The 12,195-nt window shown below is 39.7% G+C and overlaps 1 protein-coding gene across 8 annotated transcripts in view; it reads left to right on the forward strand.

The window, feature by feature from the left end:
- shld2 (shieldin complex subunit 2) overlaps positions 1-12,195 on the forward strand; it is a 98,574-nt gene that overhangs the window by 5,834 nt on the left and 80,545 nt on the right. For 2 of the 8 annotated variants that reach the window (XM_072583068.1, XM_072583071.1), the window contains exon 2: positions 6,424-6,570. The exons of the other annotated variants lie outside the window; for them this stretch is intronic. The gene's annotated coding sequence lies outside the window, so the exon portion shown is untranslated. The remainder of the gene's footprint in view (positions 1-6,423; positions 6,571-12,195) is intronic. 8 annotated transcript variants of the gene reach the window in all.

Below are 12,195 nucleotides of genomic sequence, written 5' to 3' on the forward strand. Positions count from 1 at the left end.
GCATTTTAAAATACTTTTTAGGTATTATGAGGGTTTCTATTTCTGCCACCCTTTCAAGCAGTGAGTTCTAGGTTCCCATCACTCTCTGTGGGTGAAAAAGAAGTCCTCTCATTTCCTCTAAAACTCCTGCCCCATGCTTTGAATCTATGCCCCCTAATCATTGATCTGTCAGGGAGAAGTGATAGTGAGAATGGAGCCAGATCAGCATGGTTCTGAAGTTAAAGAGAGCAAAGCAGGCAAAAGCAACTCTTAAGAATTAAACTGCGTTTATTCCAATGCAAAAGGTCTGATAGGTAAGGCAGATGAATTCAGGACATGTCTGGGAACATGGGACTGGGACATCATAGCTATTACAGAAACATGGCTGACGGAGGGACAGGGCTACCACCTCAATGTTCTAGGGTTTGGTTGCTATAGGAAGGATAGAAAGGGAGGTAAAAAATGAGAGTGGCATTTTTGATTAGGGAAATCATTACTGCTGTATTTAGGGTATTCCTGTGGGATCGTCCAGTGAAGCTGTGTGGATGGAACTCAGAAATAAGAAGAGGATGATCACCTTGATGGGACTGTACTATAGGACTTCTAATAATCAGTGAGAAATTGAGAAGTGAATATGTAGAGAGATCTCAGATTAGTGTAACAATAATAGGATGGTACTAGTAGGGGATTTTAACTTTTCAACATAGACCAGGACTGTCATAATGTTAAGGACTTGGATTTTAGTAAACCCTTTGACAAGGTTCCACATGGTAAACTGGGTAAATAAAGTTAGATCACAGGGATTCAAAGAGAACTTGCCAACTGGATACAAAATTGGCTTGATGCTAGGAGACAGAGGATGATGGGAGAAGTTTGTTTTTTGAACTGGAGGCCTGTGACCAGCGATGTTCCACAGGGATTGATGCTGGGTCCACTATTGTCTGTCATTTATATAAATGATTTAGGTGACAAATTAGGAGGCATGATTTGTAAGTTTGCAGATGACACCAAAATCTGTGGTTTGCTGGACCGCTAATAAGGTTACTTAGGATTACAAAGGGATTTTGAACAATTAGCCCAGTAGGCTGAGGAGTGGCAAATGGAGTTTAGTTTGGATAAATGTAAGTATTGCATTTTGGTAATACAAACAAGGGCAGGACATATACAGTTAATGGTGGTGACCCTGGGTAGTGTTGTCAAACAGAGACCTAAGGGTTCAGATACATAATTCTTTGAAAGTTGCATCACAGGTAGAGAGGGTGGTTCAGAAGGTGTTTATCATGCTTGCCTTCATTGCACAGACCATTGAGAATAGGAATTGGGATGTCACGTTGATGTTGTGCTTGTTGAGGAAGTTGGTGAGGCCACTTTGGAGTACTGTGTACAGTCCTGTGTATACCATACAATAGGAAGGATAGTATTAAATTGGAGGGTTCAGAAAAGATTTGCAAGGATGTTGATGGGACTGGAGGGTTTGGGTTGTAAGGAGAGGCAGGATAGACTGGGACTTTTTTCACTGGAGTGTAGGAGGTTGAGGTTATAGAAGTTTGTAAAATCATGAGGGGCAGAAATAAGGTGAATAGCATCAGACTTTTTCCTAGGGTAAGGGGGTTCAAAGCTAAAAGGTTTATTTTTAAGGTTAGAGGGGAAAGTTCAAAAGGGACCTTAGGGGCAACATTTTCACACAGAGAGTGGTTCGTATGCGGAATGAACTGCCAGAGGAAGTGGTAGATGGAGGTACAATTACAACATTTAAAGACATTTGCACAGATACATGAATAGAAAGGTTTAGAGGAATATGAGCCAAATGCAGGTAAGTGGACTAGTTTAGTTTGGGAAACTTGAGCTTGCCAGAGGAGGTGGTGGAGGCAGATACGATTACAGCATTTAAAAGGCATCTGGATAGATATGTTTAGTGGGATATGGACCAAATGCTGGCAAATGGAACTAGATTTATTTAGGATATCTTGTCAGCATGGACAAATTGGACAGAAGGGTCTATTTCCCTGGAGGGTTGGAGAGTGAGGGGTGACCTTATAAAATCATGAGGGGCATGGATAGGGTAATTAGACAAGGTCTTTTTCCTAGGTTGATGGAGTTCAGAACTAGAGGGCATGGGGCAACCTTTTCATGAAGAGCGTAGTACGTGTATGGAATGAGCTGCCAGAGGAGGTGGTGGAGTTTGGAACAATTATAACAATTCAAAGGCATCAGGATGGGTGTATGAATGGGAAGTGCTGGCAAATGGGACTAGATTAATTAAGAATAACTGGTTGGCATGGACGAGCTGGACCAAAGAGTCTGCTTTTGTGCTGTACACCTCTATGACTCTATGGTATATACCATGGATGAGTTGGACTGAAGGTAATGTTTCTGTGCCGTATGACTCCATGACTCTTCAGTCTTTCCTTGTACTGGAATTCTGCCTTTTACATTTTTTTTTGGTTTTTCTGCCTTTTTATTCATGCCAAAAGAACCTGGTTCTGTACTTGGAGATCTGTAACAAACTGCTGTTGGACTAATTCAATGACTGATGTTAGATCATTTCTCATTAATTCAAAAACCTCTTACGCTGCTGTGACTCAATAATGTATCATTCTCACTGATCCAACAGCAGTACTGTCTTGTCCTGCTAAAACTGTACACAACTTGATTTTTCCAAGTTCTAAACCTCTCCTGGCATTTCAGCTATGTTGCAATCCGACTTCCATTCCAACTTATAGTCCAAAAAAGAAGTGCATGTTGCCCCTTATAATGCTTCCTTTTGCAATTTCATCTTTCTTGTAATTCTTCTCAGCCCATTGGCCCATCTGATCAAGATCCCATTGTAATCTGAGGTAACCTTCGTTGTCCACTATACCTCCAATTTTGGCAAACTTACTATCTATACCTCTAATGCTCACATCCAAATCATTTACAAAAAGTAGAGGACCCAGCATCGATCCTTGTGGAACTCCACTGGTCACAGCCCTCCAGTCTGAAAATAACCCTCCACCACCACCCTCTGTCTTCTACCTTTGAGCCAGTTCTGTAACCAAATGGCTAGTTTTCCCTGTATTCCGTGAGATGTAACCTTGCTAACCAGTCTCCCACGGGAAACCTTGTCGAATGCCTTACTGAAGTCTGTACAGGTTACATCTACTGCTTTGCCCTCATCAGTCCTCTTTGTTACTTTAAAAAAACTTCCATATCCTTTTCGACAGTAACTACTGTTGCAAAGTGCTCGTTTAGTATTTCCCTCATCTCCTGCGGCTCCACACAAAGGCTGCCTTGCTGATCTTTGAGGGTTCCTATTCTCTCCCGAGTTACCCTTTTGTCCTTAATGTATTTGTAAAAACCCTTTGGATTCTCCTTAACTCTATTTGCCAAAGTTATCTCATGTCCACTTTTTGCCTTCCTGATTTCTCTCTTAAGTATATTCCTACTGCCTTTATACTCTTCTAAGGATTCACTCGATCTATACCTGACATATGCTTCCTTCTTTTTCTTAACCAAACTCTCAATTTCTTTAGTTATCCAGCATTCCCTCTTCCTACCAGCCTTTCCTTTCAACCAACGGGAATATACTTTCTCTGGATTCTTGTTATCTCATTTCTGAAGGCTTCCCATTTTCCAGCCGTACCTTTACCTGCGAACATCTGCCCCCAATCAACTTTTGAAAGTTCTTGCCTAATACTGTCTAAATTGGCCTTTCTCCAATTTAGAACATCAACTTTTAGATCTGGTCTATCCTTTCCCATCACTATTTTAAATCTAATAGAATTATGGTTGCTGGCCCCAAAGTACTCCCCCACTGACACCTCAGTCACCTGCCCTGCCTTAATTGCCAAGAGTAGGTCAAGTTTTTGCACCTTCTCTAGGAGGTACATCCACATACTGAATCAGAAAATTTTCTTGTACACACTTAACAAATTCCTCTCTGTCTAAACCCTTAAAACTATGGCAGTCCCAGTTTATGTTTGGAAAGTTAAAATCCCCTAACATAGCCACCCTAACATTTTCACAAATAACTGAGATCTCCTTACAAATTTGTTTCTCAATTTCCCTCTGACTATTAGAGGGTCGATAATACAATCCCAATAAGGTGATCATCCCTTTCTTATTTCACAGTTCCACCCAAATAACTTCCGTTAATGTTGCCTCCCTTTCTATCCTTTCTGTAGCATTTGTATCCTGAAACATTAAGCTGCCAATCCTGTCCATCCCCGAGCCATGTTTCTATAATTACTATGATATCCCAGTCCCATGTTCCTAACCATGCCCTGAGTTCATCTGCCTTCCCTGTTAGGGCCCTTGCATTGAAAAAAATACAGTTATCAGTTCAGCCTCGTGCTCTGCTTTCTCCTTGTCTGTTTGACTCGCTTCTGTTCTCAACTGTACCAGTCTCAGATTGATCTCTTTTCTCACTATCTCCCTGGATCCCCCCCACCTCCCCCATTTTACTAGGTTAAATCCTCCTGAGCAGCTCTAGCAAATCTCCCTGCCAGTATATTAGTTCCCTTCTAATTTAGGTGCAATCCGTCCTTCTTGTACAGATCACTTCTACCCCAAAAGAGATTCCAATGATCCAAAAATGTGAATCCTTCGCCCATACACCAGCCCCTCAGCCATGCATTCATCTGCTCTATCCTCCTATTTCTGCCCTCACTAGCTCATGGCACTGGGAGTAATCCAGGTATTACTACTCTTGAGGACCCCCTTTTTAAATTCCTGCCTAACTCTCTGTAATTTCCCTTTAGAATCTCAACCTTTTCTCTTCCTATGTCGTTGGTTCCAATGTGTACAATGTCCTTCTGCTGGCCCCTCTCCCCATTGAGAACATTCTGCACCCTCTCTGAGACATCATTGATCCTGGCATCAGGGAAGCAACACACCATTCTATTTTTCACTACTGGCCACAGAAACGTCTGTCTATACCTCTGACTAGACAGTCACCTAACACAATTGATCTCTTGGAACCTGACGTATCCCTCATTGCATTAGAGCCAGTCTCAATACCAGAAACTCGGCTGTTCGTGCTACATTCCCCTGAGAATCCATCACCCCCTTCATTTTCCAAAACAGCATACTTGTTTGAAATGGGGATAGTCACAGAAGACTCCTGCACTAACTGCATACCTCTCTTACCTTTCCTGGAGTTAACCCATCTATGTGACTGTATCTGCGACATTTCCCCCTTCCTATAACTGCCATCCATCACATCCCCTTGCTCTTGTAAATTCCTCATTGCCTCTAACTGTCTCTCCAACCAATCCATTCAATCTAATAAGATTCACGATCAATGGCATTTATTGCAGATATAATTTTCAGTAACCTGTAAACTCTCCCTAAACTCTCACATCTGACAAGAAGAGCATATCACTCTACTAAAGGCCATTTTTGCTCCTTCACAATCTACACACCCAGAAAATAGCACTCTCTTATTTCTCTACAAAATACTGCTCCAGGTTAAAGTAATATTGATGCCTTATATTTTAAGTTTAATCAAGAGACATATCTCATAAAACATATAATCAAGAAAGAACCTACTCTACTCACTACTGCAGACTTACTGTAAGACCACACTTAAATATTCACTTCTGTTTCTGTGCTGTGACCTCTTCCAACCAGGTTCCTCCAAGGTTAGTTGTGAATTTCACTGTTTGTTAATTTTCCCAGATGTACTTGGATGTCCAGCGATACATGAATTCAAACAGCAAAGGCAGTAACTGTGCAGGTTTGCTGCTTTGTCAGTTTCTTTCTCTCTCTCTCTCCTGCACTGACCTTACCATGTGCTTCCTTTGTCTGTTCCTCTCCCTTTTAAAACTGAGGTTGTTTCAACTTTTTTTTTCTCCAAAGCTCCAAAACATTGCAACAGCGTATAAAACAGTAATTGCTGCTCCTGGAATTCAAGGAAATCACCTCTAATACCATATGGGCCAAATACAATCAAATAGGACGAGTTCAGTTTAGGATGCCTGTTCATCATGGATGAGTTGGGGTGAAGGGTTTGTTTCTGTCTATACACCACTATGACTCTATGTCACTATGACCAAGACATTGGTAAAGAAGTAGAGAATAGAATATGAGTATAAAATAAAGCTCCTATAGATATGTAAAAAGGAAAAGATTAGCAAAGACAAATGTAGATCCATTACAGGCAGAGACAGGATAATTCATAATAGGAAATAGAGAAATGGCAGAGAAGCTGAGTAAGTGATTTTTGTCTCTCTTCACAGAGGCAGTCAAACAAAGTGTTCATGAGAAAATTAAGATCCCAGGGACTAGTGAAAATATGAAACTGAAAGAAATTAATATTAGTAAAAAGATTAGAGAAATAAATGAAATTGAAAATTGACAATTCTCCAGAACCTGATGATCTTCACCCTAGAATGTTGAAAGAAGTAGCTACAGGGATGGGGGATGTGTTCGTGATCATCTTTCAAAATCTTATTAATATTGCAGTAATGCCTCCAGATTGGAAGATTGCAAGTGTGACCCCACAATTTTTCGGAAGGAGGGTGCGAGAAAACGGGAAACTAGGAAGAAAATACTAGAATCTAGATATTATTTAATTGACCTGTACCAGAGATGATACTAGAACCTCCAGAGGTAAGGGACCTACAAGATGATACTAGAATTATTATAGAATCTACTATAAAGGATGTGATTGCTAGATTTTTAGAAATTAAATGTCTGATTGGGATAGAGTCAACTTGAACTTGTGAAGTGAGAATCATGTTTGACAAACCAGACTGCATTTTTGAGGATATTACTAGCAGAGCCATTGAAGGGAGTGTCAGTGAATGTATATATTTGGATTTTCTAAAGATTTTTCTTAAAGTGCCATAGGGGAGATTAGTAAACAAATGAAAGTGCACAGACTTGGTGGTAATACACTGGCATGGGTTGAGAATTTGTTTATAGGCAGAAATCTGAGAGTAAGTAAGTCTAGTGACACTACGCCTGAGCGTTGTGAGCAATCTGGTTTCTTTGCCTATGGACAAATACATTTATATCCAAATCCTGTAAAGGGAATGCAGCAGAGGTTAACCAGCCTGATTCTTAGAAAGGTGAGACTGGCTTATGAGGAGACTGGGCCTATATTCTCGAGAGTTTAGAAGAATGAGGGGCAATCTCATGGAAATGAACACATTTTTTTAACGGGGTAGACAGGGTAGATGTCAATCTAGTTAACTCCCTCCACACATTTACTTCCTCCTTTAAATAAGGAGACTAAAATTGTACAATTATTTGAAATGTGTTCTCATCTGTATAACTGAAGCAGGGCAATCCTTACTTTTATGCTAAATTTCCTCTTGTAATAAAGGACAATATTTCCATTAACCTTTTAACTATTTATTGTGACTCGTGCTTGAACATCTGTATCCTTCTAAACTTCAGAATTCTGTAATTGTTCACAGTTTAAGTGATACTTTACTTTTTAAAATTCTTCCTGCCAAAGTGAACAACTTTACATTTTTCCCCACATTATATTCCATCTGCCTCATTTTTGCTTGTTCACCCAATCTATCTATATTCTGTCTACAACTACCATATGTCCTCTTTACAGCATGCGTTCCTGTCCATCTTGGTGTCATCTGCATATCGAGGTACTATGCCTTTTGCTCATCATCTAAGGTATTGATGTAAATTGTAAAACATTGAAACCTCAGTAGTAACCCTGTGAGACCCCACAGGGGTACAATCACACAAAGACCTGTTTCTGCATACTTGTTTTCTGCACCCAGCCAATCCTCTATCTATGCTGGTATGCTGCCCCCTGTGCCATGAGCACCTGCATTGCACAAAACCTTTTATGTGGTACCTTGCCAAATGCCTTTTGGAAATCCAAGTACAGTATGTTACCAGGCTTCTTTTTATCCACTGCAAATGTCACTCCTTCAAGTAACTCAAATTGTTTAAACATGATTTCCTTTCCACAGAACCATGCTCACTCTGCTTGTGATTATCTTAAGTATTGCTAAATGCACAGCTATAATTACTTCCCTCATTCTCATGCTTCCTTCATTACAGACATTAAGCTAACTGGTCTGTTGTTTTATGTTACCTGCCTCCCTTCTCTTTTGAATAGAAGGATTATAATTGCTGCTTTCCAGTCTGGTGGAAAGTTTCCAGAGTCTAGAGAATTTCGGAAAGTTAATACTAATGCATCTTGTAAACCACCTCCGGAATTTTCTGCTCAAACAAATTATCTTGAAAACTTCTCATCTAAACTACTATTGCCAATTTTTTCCATGTTATGTGTCGATTAAAGTGTCCCAATTGCTGAGTCTTAATCACAAGCAATCGATATTTATTCTTGCATACTTTGTCTCCCATTGTGGTTACCATAAGGGGGCCTATAGAAACTCCCACTAGGCTGGAGCTTCAGTGTTGGAGGAGTCTGGAGCCAGGGCTCCAGTGACCAATATTTGGTGGCATTGTTTGGAGGAGTGGTAAATGGGGAACAAGGTAAATGAGACCAGGACTCCAGTTCAGATGTGGCAGTTGTGGTAATGGCAGAGGAGGGCCCATAATCGAAACCCTAGACCCCAGTACAGAGACCCTGCCCAATGTCAAGCAGCATCTGGGGGAGCAGTGGAGGAGGAACAAAAAGAAAAGAGAAAGATGAACTTTATTGCAGTAAAATCTTTCATTATATTCATGTTTCAGTGTGGCAACACGCGTTTAACACACGAGAAACAATTTTCACTGTAATTTTCTATAAATGTGACAATAAATCTAAATCCTTCACCCACTATTCCTCATCTTCAACCAAGCTAATGTACATTTTGAGTCCCTTGAACTAAGGTCATCTCCAGCCATTGCAGCTAAGCCATTTTGAAGGTTGACAAAAATAGAGCTCCTGATGAAGGGCTTTTGCCCGAAACGTCGATTTCAAAGCTCCTTGGGTGCTGCCTGAACTGCTGTGCTCTTCCAGCACCACTAATCCAGAATCTGGTTTCCAGCATCTGCAGTCATTGTTTTTACCTCAAAAATAGAGCTCCCCTTACCAAAATCACTGACTACTCCACTGCATTTTGTACCACTGCAACTAACCTATTGTTTATAATTCTGAAATCAAAATAAATCTACAATCTAGAAATTACAGAACCGGTTTAGGCCAGTTTGTTAATCAGCTAAACCCCACCAATCTTCTGCACTTTGCCCCTGCTCCAGCTTTCTGTGTGACCTTGCCAAGACAGATTCTGTAGAGCGAACTACAGCACTTATGTGTAAAGGATAGTATGTAGTTTGTAACTTCAGTGGCTGATCTGTGATTACTTAATCATCTGAAAAGAAGTCTTTCAATAACAAAAATAAGAAACACTGTTGGGGAAGAATCTGTTATACAGCTGGGAAGGTAAAACCAAATAAAATGCGAAAAAATATATATTACAGTATTACATATTGGAGGAAATAATGAATAACACATGCACGAGGAGGGAAATATAACTAAGATGCAAAGATTAATGACCAAGAGTAAATAGATGAATTTATGGATACATAATCAAAAAAGTTATAACGTGTTATTATAGAGCAGTTATCAGACTTCATTCAGTACTTGTCCACATTTTATGTTGATTTGCTGTAGTTGATCATTAACCTACTCACTCAAATTAATAGGTTTTGATTGAAGTTAGAAATAAAATTACAGGACATTGCATTTTTGAATAATGCAATATTTTGTCCAGAAAGACCAGGTTTGTTTGCTTTTTCATTCTTCCATTTGCTATTGGAATGACTACAAAAATCAGCATATGTTGCCCATCGTAATTACCCAGGAGAGGAATTAAAAGCCAACTAGGTAGCTTTGAGTCTGGAGTCACATGTGTGTCAGCAGGAAAGGACAGCAGATTTCCTCGAAATATCAGTGAACCAGGTGGGTTTTTAATGACAATTGATAATAGTTTCATAATAATCATCACTGAAATTAGCTTTCATTTCCAGTTTTGTTGATTCTAAATTCCACCAGTTGTCATTGTAGGATTTAACTGGTGCCTCTGCATCAATAGTCCAGTGACATTCCCAGTATGCCACTGTCTCCTCTTCCAGTTATTTTGGAAATTACAGCAAAAAAGTAGGATGCCTGCAGGAAACATCCTGAAATTATAATGTGTCCACCTTGTTGTTCTTAGGGTGTTATAGAAATAAGGAGTAACTTATGACCAAAGGCATGAAAAGACCTTACATCTACACCCAGGAGAGCTTTGTTTGTCAGTTTTTTTTTATTGATATCTCCATATCAATTGGTTTGCAGTGGAAGGGAGGAAATCAAATTCACAACTCTTTCCTGACAGCGAAGGCAAGCAGAAAGGAAAAAGGGCAGGTATGGAGAGTCAGTAAAATTTGAATAAAGGATTAATGGTTTTGGTCCTGGAGTGAGAACCTTAAAATGTGGGAGATCGGGTTTTGCTTTGTAGTGTGGAAATAAATGCTAAAAAGAAATAAGTTAGCCATGAAAGGGACCAGACATGGTCTATTAATTTTCTTTCTTATTTTTTGAGGAAAGTAGTCACACAGTTGGACTTTGCTTTGACTAACTTTGTCAGTTTATTTCTCTGTGAAGTAAGGCAGCTTTTAATTTATAACTGGCCTAACTACAAAGTGTTCCGATCTACCTTTGGAAACATTGAAGAAATACCTTGGAAGCACAGAGAAACATGATATCCTTTTCAGATCACAAAGCAATCATTTTTAATCCCAGGATATACAATTTCACAGAATCACAATGAACAGCAATAGGCTTTTGAATATTTTCTTTTGCTGTTCAGTTAGATAGTGGCTAATCTGTGCCTTGACTTTGTTATTCTCCCTATTTTGCTCCATATTGCTTGACATTTTAGCCTAATAAAAATCTAACTATGTCAGTCTTGAAAGCAATAATTGCCCTAGAATCACAGCCTTTTGTAAGAGAGCCCCAGATTTAGCTCTCAGAAAGGTTGAACAGACTTGGATTATTTTTGCAAGGGCAGCAGAAGCTGAGGGGTGACCTGATAGAAATATATGAAATTGAGAGGCGTGGATAGGGTGGATAGTCTTTTTCAAAGACTAGGGGGCATATGTATGAAGTGGGGGGGTTTGAAGGAGCTGTGTGAGGCAAGTTTTTTTTTACATGGGGTTGGTAGGTGCCTGGAACATTCTTCCGGGAGAGGTGATAGAAGCAGATACAATAGCAACATTTAAGACTAATTTGTACAATCACATGAACTGGCAGGGAATAGAGGGTATGGACCTTGTGCAGGAAGATAGGATGAGATTAGAATGGCATCATGGTTGGCACAGATGGGTAGGCCGAATGGCCTATTCTTGTGCTGTAATGTTCCATGTTATAATGTTCTGTTACCCAAAATGAGAAAACAGTGCTTTCAGAGTTTGCTCCTGAATGGTCTTTTAAGGTTGTGTCCCTTTGTTCCAGATTCTGTCACAAAGGAAGTAGCTTTCTTGTGCGATGTCCTCTGGTATAACAACACAAAAAGCTTATCAGCTATCCTTGAATTTCTTTGCATCCATCCGAGCAGGGAGGTGAGGTCCTAGTCGAGCATCCCTTCTAAAACATGGACTTTCAGCTTAACAGCATTCACTTAGTCCCTTGACGCCATGTTGGATTGTTGCATTGAAGCCCTGGTTTTGGGGTTGAATAATTGAACCTAGCACCTTGTAGTTTAGAAGCAAGATGCAAGGGAGCCACAGCTGCTCCACTGAGGAAATAATTTCTCTGTCTATCCTAACAAACCCATTTAACGTTTTAAATATCATGAGCAGATCATCCAGTAATTATCTATATTCCAGTGTATATATGTCACTAATGCATTATTTCCTCATGAATAAGTTCCAAGCTGTAATAATCATACTGATGAAGCCAATGGCTACATCCATAAATTGAAGATAAGTTAATATATCCTGAAAATGAAGTCATTTCTTTGGAAGGGGTATGGCCAGAATTCTTATTAAGTCCAAAGTGGATACCCTCTCACTTGTTAATGTATAACTATGTTTAGCTTAGTTTAGCCCACATGAAATCTATCTTCTTTTATAACATCCTACTCCCAACTATCCTATTAATGTCTCTCTTAATAACATTCACAATGATACTTAATTGAAAAAAGATACATACTCTTGAAACTTCTCATCTTGCTCTGTCTACTACCAAGCAAATATTAGTTATAGAGTCATAGAGTCCTACAGCAGGGGGACCGGCCGTTTGGCCTAAACTGGTCCATGCCGACCAAA

Source organism: Chiloscyllium punctatum, chromosome 13 (genome assembly GCF_047496795.1).
Source record: "Chiloscyllium punctatum isolate Juve2018m chromosome 13, sChiPun1.3, whole genome shotgun sequence".
NCBI lineage: Eukaryota > Metazoa > Chordata > Chondrichthyes > Orectolobiformes > Hemiscylliidae > Chiloscyllium > Chiloscyllium punctatum.